General features: G+C 39.0%; 1 protein-coding gene and 1 long non-coding RNA gene across 3 annotated transcripts in view; one reads left to right on the top strand and one right to left on the bottom strand.

Moving 5' to 3' along the window:
- FRMD6 (FERM domain containing 6) overlaps positions 1–13,138 on the bottom strand; it is a 249,928-nt gene that overhangs the window by 142,040 nt on the left and 94,750 nt on the right. The window lies entirely within an intron of this gene.
- LOC106999429 (uncharacterized) overlaps positions 1–13,138 on the top strand; it is a 55,757-nt gene that overhangs the window by 11,263 nt on the left and 31,356 nt on the right. The window contains exon 2 of the long non-coding RNA XR_001446253.3: positions 7,061–7,172. This is a non-coding gene — a long non-coding RNA (uncharacterized LOC106999429). The remainder of the gene's footprint in view (positions 1–7,060; positions 7,173–13,138) is intronic.

The following is a 13,138-nucleotide window of genomic DNA, read 5'->3' as shown; positions in this document are numbered from 1 at the left end:
CCCCACTATTTTTTTGTATTTTTAGTAGAGACGTGTTTTCACCATGTTGGCCAGGCTGGTCTCGAACTCCTGACCTCAGGTGATCCACCTGCCTCGGCCTCCCAAAGCGCTGGGATTACAGGCGTGAGCCACCATGCACAGCCTCAGTTACGTGATCATTTATTGATATCTGGACTAACTTGTGTTCTATGGAACTTGTTTTAAGAAATGCTGGACCATGGCCATGGACACAATTGGGTATGCACAGCCAACTCTATTTGAACTCAGAGCTACTTCCTGTCCCCAACCCCAGAACCAGAGGATTAGTAACAGAAAATGAGCCAGGAATGATCAGCCTCTCTGGCTGAGGCTGGCAGTAGCATTTTCATCCCTCAGTGGAGGGTGTTTTGTGTATGTGAAATGAGGAGTGTGAGGCCAAGCAGATGGGGCTCTGTTCTCCCTCACCCTTCTTCAACCCAAGCAGATCTGCTTTGATCTGCCTTAGATGTTGCAGTTTCTTGCGAGGTTTCATTAGACAAGTAAAAAAGATTCCATTAGCAAACAAACAAACAAAAACAACAAAAAACAACAATAAAAAGCCCAAAACAAAACAATACTGGGTGGTGGTGTTTTAAAACCTGTACATGGAGCAAAAATCTAGGAGTGATAAATACTCTCTAGGACCTTCTATAGTCACTTATCCTGTGGTTTTCCCATCTGTAAAATGGGATTGATAATGCTGTAGGGACTAAAAACTCTTTTTGGAAAAGAATGAAAGCTTGTTCCATACTTAATTCAAGGTAGAATGTGAGCAGGTAGAGAAGGACAGGAAGGAAAGTAAAGATTTGTCATTTTCCAGCTCTCCATCATCTGAATCCCCTTCCCATTATCAGCTGTGAGCTAGAAAGTCAACTGCATATTCCCATGGGGGTTTAATATCAGAGTGAGTGACCCAGAGAAGCCTGAACAGTTTAGGGCTCATGGTGGTCATGGTGCAGCCACTGCTCAGTGACAATGACATCAGCCATGGTGCATAGTCCCCAGAAATGGCAGTGACCAAGCCACACTGTTCATGTGGCATGAGACTTTATGAGTTTCCTTTGTTCCCTATGTGGGTTTTGTGTCTGATTCTCTGGCCTTCCCATGAGTCTGTGAGCCTCTCTATGTTCTTTGATTTAATGCTTTACAGTTTAAGGTAGCCAGAATTCTTTCAACTGAGACCTGTTAGGCATAGATGGTGGCATATCAGAGTGTGAGGTTGGGGCAACCTGGGGTGGAAGTCATTTTAGGAGATCTAAAACTCTTCTCATGTGAGCATTCAAGCTGATCACTAAAATTTGTCTCAAAGGGAATGGGAAAACCATGGTCCCCATTTGGGTCATATTCTTGTAGATGTAGAAGATATTTCAGCAGGGGAGGGTATTTTTGCTCCTTGTATTTATAATTTATAATTTTCTTACATAATCAAATAGAGATCTACAGAACACCTATTTTTCTTTTAAACCTCTCTGTGCTAGTTTTGTTAAGACCTAATAAAAATTCATCTTTTAACATGTCTAAAACAAAATTAGAAGAGAGAATATGAAATAGCACAGTAATACAGACTATAGTAATGCCAGAGAACATAATGAAAAAGAAAGAAAATATGGGTGAAAAATAGCTAAAATCCTAACCCAAACAGCGCTTGACTCTCAGGGGTCATGGGAGTTCATTTCCATCATGCTGTAACCCTAAACTTTGTCTTGTTCAATTGAATGCACAGAGCAGTGATAAGAACATCATTGTAGCTAATGTCAGTAGGAAGGCCCCTCAAGGTTACTTTCATGGATGGGGACCACTTACTTCTTTTTCATATTTTAATTTTATGCTTAAGTATTTTTACAGTTAATGTAGCTTAACTATTCAAAGTAAAACACTAAAAATGTCTAGATGGGTCTGCACAACCCCATAAACAGATAGGTTTGGTCCTGGCCTTTTTATTAGCTCTTAGTAAGATTACACATGCAAGCATCCCCACCCCAGTGAAAATGCCCTCTAGATCACCCAGATCAAAAGGAGAAGGTATCAAGTACGCAAAAACGCAGCTCAAAACACCTTGCTCAACCACACCCCCATGGGAAACAGCAGTGATAAATCTTTAGTAATAAATGAAAGTTTAAGCTATACTAATATTTAGAGTTGGTCAATTTCGTGCCAGCCACTGCAGCCATACGATTAACCCAAGCTAATAAAACTTGGTGTAAAGAATGTGTAAGGTCTGCCCTCAATAAAACTAAATTCCATCTAAGAGGAGGTGACACTTAGAAGTGCCACTGCTACCTCATCTGTATTTTCAGAGAAGCCACCTCAATCTACTATTAAAATTTAGCTGCAGGTATAAAAATAGACACATAGGTCAATGGAACAGAATAGGGAACCCAGAAATAAAGCCACACACCTAACAACCAGCTGATCTTTGACAAAGTCATCAAAAATATATACTGGGAAAATGACAACCTATTCAACAAATGGTGCTGGAAAAATTGGATAGCCACATGCAGAAGAATGAAACTGGACCCATACCTCTCACCATAGAAAAAGATGAACTTGGATCAGGAGTGATAGCTCATGGCCATAACCCTAGCACTTTGAGAGACCAAGGAGGGAGGTTCACTTGAGCCCAGGAGTTTAAGACCAGCCTGGGCAACATGGCAACATAGCAAGACTCTGTCTCGAAAAAAGTTTTCTTAAAAAATTAGCTGAGTATAAGCCAAAAGAACAAAGCTGGAGGCATCATGCTACCTGACTTCAAACTATACTACAAGGCTATAGTAACTAAAACAGCATGGTACTGGTACCAAAACAGAGATATAGACCGATGGAACAGAACAGAGCCCTCAGAAATAATACCACACATCTACAGTCGTCTGATCTTTGACAAACCTGACAAACACAAGAAATGGGGAAAGGATTCACTATTTAATAAATGGTGCTGGGAAAACTGGCTAGCCATATGTAGAAAGCTGAAACTGGACCCCTTCCTTACACCTTATACAAAAATTAATTCAAGAAGGATTAGAGACGTAAATGTTAGACCTAAAACCATAAAAACCCTAGAAGAAAACCTAGGCAATACCGTTCAGGACATAGGCATGGGCAAGGACTTCATGACTAAAACACCAAAAGCAAGGCAACAGAAACCAAAATGACAAATGGGATCTAATTAAACTAAAGAGCTTCTGCACAGCAAAAGAAACTACCATTCAAGTGAACAGGCAACCTACAGAATGGGAGAAAATGTTTACAATCTACCCATCTGACAAAGGGCTAATATCTAGAATCTACAAAGAACTTAAACAAATTTACAAGAAAAAAATCAAACAACCCCATCAAAAAGTGGGCAAAGGATATGAAAAGACACTTCTCAAAAGAAGACATTTATGCAGCCAACAGATACATGAAAAAATGCTCATCATCACTGGCCATCAGAGAAAGGCAAATCAAAACCACAATGAGATATCATCTCACACCAGTTAGAATGGTGATCATAAACAGGTGCTGGAGAGGATGTGGAGAAATAGGAACACTTTTACACTGTTGGTAGGACAGTAAACTAGTTCAACCATTGTGGAAAACAGTGTGGCGATTCCTCAAGGATTTAGAACTAGAAATACCATTTGACCCAGCCATCCCATTACTGGGTATATACCCAAAGGATTATAAATCATGCTGCTATAAAGACACATTATAAATCATGCTGCTATAAAGACACATGCACACATATGTTTATTGTGGCACTATTCACAATAGCAAAGACTTGGAACCAACCCAAATGTCCATCAATGATAGACTGGATTAAGAAAATGTGGCACATATACACCATGGAATACTATGGAGCCATAAAAAAGGATTGAGTTCATGTCCTTTGTAGGGACATGGATGAAGCTAGAAACCATCATTCTGAGCAAACTATCGCAAGGACAGAAAACCAAACACTGCATGTTCTCACTCATAGGTGGGAATTGAACAATGAGAACACTTGGACACAGGGTGGGGAACATCACACACCAGGGCATGTCATGGGGAGTGGGGAGCGGGGAGGGATAGCATCAGGAGATATACCTAATGTAAATGATGAGTTAATGGGTGCAGCACACGAACATGGTACATGTATACATATGTAACAAACTTGCACGTTGTGCACATGTACCCTAGAACTTAAAGTGTATATATATATATATATATATATATATATATATATATATATATATATAAATTAGTTGAGTGTGATGGTGCATGCCTGTAGTCCCAGTTACTTAGGAGATGGAGGTGGGAGGATTGCTTGAATCTAGGTTGAGGCTGCAGTGAGCCATGTTCATGCCACTGCACTCCAGCCTGGGTAATGGAGCAAGATGCCATCTCTAAAATAATGATAATAATAATAATTATAATAAGATAAAGACCTAAACATAAGACATGAAACCATAAAAATCCTAGAAGAAAACCCAGGAAATAGTCTTCTGGACATTGCCCAAGGCAAAGAATTTTTGAGCAAGTCCTCAAAAGCAAATGCAACAAAACCAAAAATAGACAAATGGGATTTAATTAAATTAAAAAGCTTCTGCACAGCAAAAAGAAACAATGAAGAAAGCAGACAACTACAGTATGGGAAAAATATTTGTAAACTATGAATCCAACCAAGGGCTAATATTCAGAATCCATAAGGAATTCAAACAACTCAAGAAAAAAAAAAAAAACAAAAAAAACAAAAACCTTTAACAAGTGGGCAAAGGACATCAACAGGCATTTTCAAAAGAAGTCATAGACAGATGTGGCCAAGAAACATACGGAAAAATGTTCAACATCACTAATCACCAGAGACATGCGAATTGAAATCACAATGAGGTATCATCTTATACCAGTCAGAATGATTATTATTAAAAAGTCTAAAAGCAACAGAAGTTGGTGAGGATGTGGAGAAAAGGAAATGATTATACACTGTTGGTGGGAATGTAAATTAGTACAACCTTTATAGAAAACAGTATGGAGATTTCTCAAAAACTTGAAATAGACCTACCATTTAAACCAGCAATCCCACAACTGGGTGTATACTCCAAAGGAAAGAAATCAGTATATCAAAAAGACACCTGCATTGTATATTTATTGCAGCATTATTCACAGTAGCAAAATCATGGAATCAATCCAAGTACCCATCAACAAAGGTTTGGTAAAGAAAAGGTTATACACACACACACACACACACACACACACACACACACACGTATATACATAATATATATGTATATAATATGTATACATATTCTATATATTATATATAGTATGTATATATTGCACCATGGCATACTATTCAGTCATAAAAAGAATAAAATAATGTATATATAATATATATACATATATACGTATATAATATATATACATATATATATAATATGTATACGTATATATGCACCATGGCATACTATTCAGGCACAAAAAGAATAAAATAATGTCTTTTGTAGCAACATGGATGGAACTGGAGGCCATTATCCTAAGTGAAAGGACTCAGAAACAGGAAGTCAAATATCGCATATTCTTACTTATGAGTGGAAGGTAAATAATGGGAATACATGAACATACAGAGTGAAATAATAGATATTGGAGACTATGAAAGGTGAGAGGGTGGGAATTCGGTGAGGTGTTAAAAATTACCTATTTTATAAAGCTTATAATCTTTAATCCTTATAACATGCAAGATAGGTATTCCTATATCATAGATGAGGAAACCAAGACTCAGGTGTTATTTGATCTAAAGTCACATAGTTAATAAATGTGAAACCTGGATTTGAACCTAGGTCCAGCTGCCTCTCAAGTTTTTGCTTTTACTCCCTTCTCGGTCTTGCTTCAGAAGCAGAGAATTTAGGATATGCTAAATCTGAGAGTTCTTGGGTAAACACTAATTGTAAGCACTTAAATTGGGTAAACACTTAAATTGTAGCCTAATCACAATTTCAGGTTGTGAGATTGCATAAAAAAAAGGAGAAAGGGGTCACTCCCTCCCTCCCCTGGGACAAATTTAAGTCGTATGTGCATATGTATGAAGGTGAAAGACGGTTTACTCGGGAGAGACTCAGATGTGGTGAGGAACTGGGGGCCTAGGATAGCTTCGCAGGAGAAACAGGAGGGGCTTCTAGGAGTGAACATAACATGCTAATGTTACAACAGCAGTCACAGGAACAGGGTGCCCAGTGGAAAGGAAGAACTCCATCTTGCCAGGCTGTCCTAGAGAAAAAACACCCTGAAAGTATAATGCAGCAAAGGGGAATGATAGGATGGCAACAATGATAGCTTCTGCGTATTGAGTGTTCACTACATGCAAGGATCATTCCAGAGGCTTTATGTATGTTAACTCATTTAATATTCACATTCTTGCTAGAAGATAAGTACTGATCACGATATCTTTTTATGAATGAGGAAACTGAGCCACAAAGAGTTAATTCTAAAAAGAATGAAATTTGCCCAAGTCACACAAGTGTTGTAGAATCAGAATTCAAATTTAGGCCATTTGCCTTCAGAGCTTATACCCTTTACCACTATAATTTACAGGCTCTGAGGAAAGTGAACACACATGAGGCTGATTGGCAGCGAAAGAAACTAAGAAAAGGAGAGACCGGGATGCATCCTAATGGATATTAAAGCAACACTGTGTTAAATTCCATCTCTTTTGACAAGGACTTGCTCACACGCTGATGATGGTGTCAACTGCTTAATGGAAAAATTGCAAAGGGCCTTGGAATGTGATCATCATGTTACAGAAGGTACCACACAGAAGTGATTATAATAAAGCCAACTCCCTCTCACAGGTACCAAACCTGAACTGATGCTGTCTATGCCCAAGTGGTACCACTGACCAATTTCCCTATTTCTGCCAAAGCTATGTCAGCTTGGAGGCAACTTAGTTCCTTTATTATTGATATCCTATCATGCTTTCTCAATCCTCTCTGGAATATTCTATTTTCACTGAGCCCAGTGTACCTCTTGTACTTCACTTGGATTTTGCAATAATGCCTCACAGGTCACCTTGCCTCTTGCCTCTCCCTTCCAGGCTGAACCAAATGCCAGGAGAATCTTTCAGAGTGTCCTGGAACACTGGAAATAGCCTTAAAGCTTAAATGATGAATCAGAAGAGTTATGCTCTATTCTAGTGCTGACACTAGGTAAGTGACACTGGGAGTCATTTCAACCCTCTAGATCTTTAGATTCTACAAATACAAAAGGAGGAGTTGACATTGATGCTCTCTAAGGTCCTTCTAGTGTTTTAAGTATATGAATGTATGAATGAATGAATTCCTTGCTTGTATACCTGCCTATGATTTCTGTTTCAAACTTTAAACCTGGTGCTCAAGGCTCTATATAAAAGTTTTCTCACACCATTTTACAAGATAGCCATTCCTCCCCTGTCATGTCTTATTCATTTCTAAACCCCAGCTTCTCTTTCTGCTACTCATGCTTCCTAAAAAGTCCAATTCCATCCTCTTCACAGCCAAAACCTTAGGCCATCATTAAGGTTCTGCACCAGAACCATGTCTTCCACTGACAGCTTTCCTGAGTGACTCCAGGCTGCACCATTGTAATTCTTCAGAAAGTATATACACATGGTAGCCAAAAAGCCTGGGCCCTGGAACCAGACTGCCTGGAGTCAAATCCTAGCTCTGCTACTTACGAGCTGCTGGTTAGTTAACCTTTCTATGCCTCAGTTTCACCCTGTGTAAAATGGATTGTAAGAGTGGCTACTTGGCAAGATTGTTGTGAAGTTTAATATAAGTGTTAATATATGTAAAACACATGGAAGAGCTCCAGGTACATAGTAAGTGCTCTGTAAATATCATCTATTATTATTATTGCAACCACACTTCACATATTTTAAATAAATCTTAAGAATTAAATTGTTTCGTGCATGTAGATAATGTCTCCCCAAGTAAACAGCAAGGATCTTCACTATTTTCTGTGGTTTCATGTCCTGGCAAGGGAATTCAAAGCATCACAGCAGCTATTCCTAAACAAACAAACCTATTCTAAACAATCACCTGAAGACAGTAAGGGAGGCCTTACCTGGTGCACCGCAACTTTAAGCCATTTTAGTTCAGCAAATAAAGAGAATTATGACACAAACAGACATAATAAAGACTTTGCAGCTGCAACCACTGGCTTCTCCTTAATGTCTTGGTTTCTTTCTGACTCTTTACAGCTGAATTCTAAGAGTTGGGAATGAGAATTTCTAATGGATTTACTGACACTACTTTATATAATTCAATACATAATAAAATGAAAATCTCTTGAAAATGCATATGAGTGCCATCATGTTGAGGCAGTTATTGCAGGAAAGGGGAGAAAGTAAAAACTATGTGTGGAATAAAATGATAAAATATTCTTATTTCATCATCTTACCTTTTGACTCCTTTATATTGTGAGTTCCAAATATGGTCAAGATGAAATGTGTTTGTTTTGCCTTGAACTTTCTCACTAATGTACCAAAGGGGCATTTCATGAAAGCTAAGCAGTATGAATTTCCAATAAAGCAACCAAGCTCCCTTAAGAAGTGCTCTGGAAGGAAAATTTCTCATTGTTTTGTTGTACTTCTCACCACCAAGTCAAACCAACTGCCAATGCCAAGTTGGACAGGAAGGGTGTCATGACATCAAATATTACATTCCACTGGTAGTGAGATGACCATTATGTTTCTCAGAGCAAGCATGGCTTCATAAGCCAGTTCCTGTTTGCAACTCACCGGTGATCCAGACAAATGCATACTGCAGCAGCAGTGTGGGCTAGTGGGAAGGCTGGTATCTTCCTAATGATTCTGCATAGCCTTTGGACACCATGGTGGTCTGGAGCCATAAAATGGTGTGGTTACAATGCCGGAGGTGAAAATACAGCAAAACTCCAAAGTAATGTGGACTAAAGCTGAGTGTGCAATTATTTTCTTGAGTGATGATCACAAGGAAGATAATATCATCCAATATCTTTCGTCATTAAGTGGGATGATGGACTATCCTGACGGACAAGTCATTGCTCTCATCCCGATCTCTACTGGATTAGGACACATCTCAGAAACAAAGCAAAAAAATTCTCCTTCTGCCCTTCCCCACATAAACAAACAAAACAGAAACAAACTCTAGTGGCTCTTTCTCTAGAACAGTAGGGAGCATGACAAGCTATTAGAAAATAGCATAGACTTCCACTTTAGTCGGTATGGATGATGTCTTCACAAATATTTATTGAGCCCTATGCTAGGAGCTTGGGCTAGAGAAATAAATAAGACAAGTCCTATTCTAAAGGAGCTTACAGTCTGCTAAGATAAAAGATAAGCCCTTTTTGTCTCAAAATGGAACATGCATGGACAGCTGGGATTTAATATTCACAACAGAGGATTTTTTTCAAAGTCTTTCACCTATTGTGGTTCCCTCATGATGATTTGCTACTCTTTGGGGATGACACTATTTTCACCCTATATATAGCTGTCTGATTCAAGCTCCACAGATTTAATGGGGGTAGGGGAAGCATTTCCAGGTTAGAATAAAACAAAAAGTTCTTTTGCTCAACTGAGCTTTTCACCAGCACTGCTTAGACACTGAATCCTGGAAACATGGTAGAATGTGATGCCAAGAATTCGGCAAGGATCTGGAGAAAATCAACTGAGCTTTAACTTAGCATTTTACTGCCTCTTCACAAAATGAACCAAGAATAAAGACATATAAACTTAGTGATTTATAGTTTTCAAAATATTTTCTATGTTTCTCCACCATGTATTTGTTTTGCTTTAAGTCTTTTGAATTGGTACTTGACTGATAAGGATAAGCACTGTAAATGCCTCCAAAAGATAAGAATTTCTTCTAGCTTGGGAAGAAAGAGAAGGAGAATGATTATAAAACTTCTTGGAGAGCACTCACTTTGTTTAATTTTCCCTCTAGATTGTTAGAAACTTGAGAGTGGGGAACTGCCTTACTCATCTTGGTCACTTCTGAATCTACCTTAAGTGCTCCAGAAATGTTTGTTGAATGAATGTATGAATGAGGCATGGATGAATGTCTAGGTCTTGAAAGAGAGGAGGTAGTGGATAAAGAAAGATGGGGGAGAGACTGAGGATGAGACAGAAGCATTTGTACAGTGTGGGAAGTGTGGGCAGATGCATGTGTGGGGAATGGGGGCAGGTTACATGATATTAGTATAGTTCAACGGAAATGCATCTTGGCAGAGGAGGCTGCAGAAAGACTCTGGGGCCACATTGGTGAATATATCTGCTTTCTATGGTACCGTGGCGGCCAGTCTATCATTTCCACATCTTTTCTCTTTTATTTAATTTTTTAAGGCCACACTAGCTCAAGCTCTAGTAATGGGTCATCATTTAGTTCCTATATTAATTTATGGATATAAAGAAGCCTGCATTTTTGGGCTACCATGTAAAGTTGAGCAGGCTGTATACTGCACAATTCACAGGAACAGTTATAGATCTAGTACAGTGCATGACAGCACTGTTCTCCCTCATTCTCCCTATATTTGTAATGAAATACATTTACAAATTGATAAATTGCTGGAAGTGCAACACGTTGAGAAATACTTTTAACTATCTTTCCTCTTTACCCATTATATAGTCCTGAAGAACCCCTGATTCTTTCATTTTCCTCAGTCTGTGATGGTTATATTACAGAAAAAATTGTGTTGCCTTTTTGTGAGGCTTCCACATTCTAACTCTCAAAAATCAAAGGGTGTCTATTTTGAACCATTCTATATTGGGTAGGGTTCTGATGTTGCAGTTCTTGGGTTCAAATTCTGGCTCTATCACTTAATGTGTGATCTTGTGCAAACTATTTAACTTCTCTGTGCCTCATTTTCCTTAGTTGTAAAGTGGGAATCATAAGAGCTCCTACCCTATAGGGTTAATGTAAGAAATAACTGAGATAATCTATGTAAAGCACTTAGCACAGTGACATAGGGAGTGCTCATAGGTGTTTGTAATTATGCTACTAAATTATTATTGCTGATACTGGACTTCCAGGTTGAGCCTGCTGGGCAGAATTCCTCCTGTGCCCCTACAGCTGGGACGGCCCATCCAGAGTCTGTCCATTTCCAATAAGCAGGGCAGGTGTCCACATTCCTCCCAGGTTGTTCATTCCACAAGAGTTAACCAGATAATCCCCAGCTATGGGTTGACAGATCACAAAAATACACACACACATGGTGCACACAACTTCCCCTTTGCTTCAGAAACTTCTAACAACAATGCCACAAAATCAGGATGTTGTTAGGGCTTCCCTCCCTGTCTCTTTCTCCAGTCTATCCATTCAAATGTCATTGTTGGGTTTGAGAGGGAAATGGGGGATATGTGAGTCCCGAGAACATTTCATGGGTAACAGTGGAGCTCTGGCAGATAACAATGGTTTTTGGTAAAGGACGAGCCCAAGAAAGAGAGAGAAGACGGTTTTGTTGTTTTTAGTGGTGGTGAGTGTGTGCATGTGTCAGATTGTAAATGGGGCAGAGAATATCTCGGATCTGGAGAGGGACGTGGAAATCAAAGATCAAGTTGCAAGGGGAGAGGGGTCTAGGGTCAGGTGAACAGTGAGAGAGGAGGAATACACTGGCAAGTTGAAAAGCAGGATTCAACAATGAGCAAGGACCAGAGAATCATAGCATGTCTTCTCTCACTGAATCATTTACTCATTTGACAAATTGTTCTTGAGCATTGACTATGTGCTGGAGTGTGTTAAATGCAGGGTATTCAACAAAGAACCGGACAGAATCCCTACTTTCATGGAGCTATCATCTAAAGGAAACAAATAAACACATTTTTGGTGAGAAGTTATATCCTAGAAGTAAGTGCAAGGCATTATGGATATGAGGGGGTGTCATTGGTCTGATCAATTTTCTTGGAGAAAATTTGGTGCTTTCAGGAACAGCCATGGGATTGGCACAGCTGGGGTAGACTGTGGGAGTGAAGTGAGGTGAGGATAGAGAGGTAAACAGGAGCAATATTATAAAAACGATCTTGGGATCAAAGGTTAAAGAAATTGTTCTTTATTGTGAGGGCACTCTGCAATGTAAAACTTAAATATTAGTTATATCTAAAGGCTTGGAATCCAGGGAGGGAAATTGGGTGGTTATTTCCTTGAATATATTTTATATAATATGAAAACTCAACTGAGGATATTTACTGGAAGGTGCCTCCTCACTTATGTTTTCCTTTATGAGAGATGAAAGATTGTCCCCGCCTGTGGCAAGGCACTCTCCAAAGGGAAGTGATACATCTTCAGCCCCACTTAGCATCTCTTCCTCTTTAGAGCAAACCTTGTGCCAGCCTATATGTTTGCTGTGGGTGGGTTTTCATAAAGCTGTAAAGAAGAAAAGGAAACCTATCATTTATTACCTTCCCACAGCCACATTCATATTCCTAAGTCTGGCCTTCAAGGTCAATTAACTTCTTCCACCCAAACTCATACTATTCCCCATGCATGGGTCCTCTTCTCTGGTCAAATGGATTGCAGAACATGATATGTACCTCCCTGCTTGGGTTCCTCTGATCTTGTTTTTCTTTTTAGTCTTGCCCTCTTCAAGCCTCATTTTCCTCATCTATAAACTGGGGATCATAATATCTTATTCAGGATGTTACACAGATCATGTGTCTGAAAGTACCCAGCATAGTTCCTGGCACAAAAAACATCATTCAACAAATGCAAGCATTTGCAAAACTCAAGTTCTAGATCCTTGTCTGCATGTCACAAACTTCAATACTCAAGTGTTTTCAGGGCTGGGTATCACACAAGTGGTGAGAACCAGAGCAAATAGGAAAGGGCATGCTCTGCTTAGAGGCAATGAACATGCACAGAAACAAAAACAAAAATACACAAACAAAAATGCCTTGGACCTCCTTTGGTTTAAACCTACCACTTTGGAATCCTTTTGACTTTTGCCTCATTACTTAGATGGTAAATATTTCTTCTTATGTAATTCTATTTCATCCAGTGGCCACTTTGTGCCACTTATTTTTCACTTACTTTATATTCTTTGTGGTGTTATTTATATTTCAGTGTAAGTTTTTTGACTCTCAGGATTATTATGAAAACCAAGTGAAATCACATATGTCAAGAATCCAGTGCCTGGCGTCAATGGTAGCTTTACTGTTATTCAT

The sequence above is a fragment of the Macaca mulatta genome, chromosome 7 (assembly GCF_049350105.2).
Source record: "Macaca mulatta isolate MMU2019108-1 chromosome 7, T2T-MMU8v2.0, whole genome shotgun sequence".
NCBI classification, from domain to species: domain Eukaryota; kingdom Metazoa; phylum Chordata; class Mammalia; order Primates; family Cercopithecidae; genus Macaca; species Macaca mulatta.
Note: the sequence above shows the minus strand (reverse complement) of the source record. Positions and strands in the feature narration are given on the sequence as shown.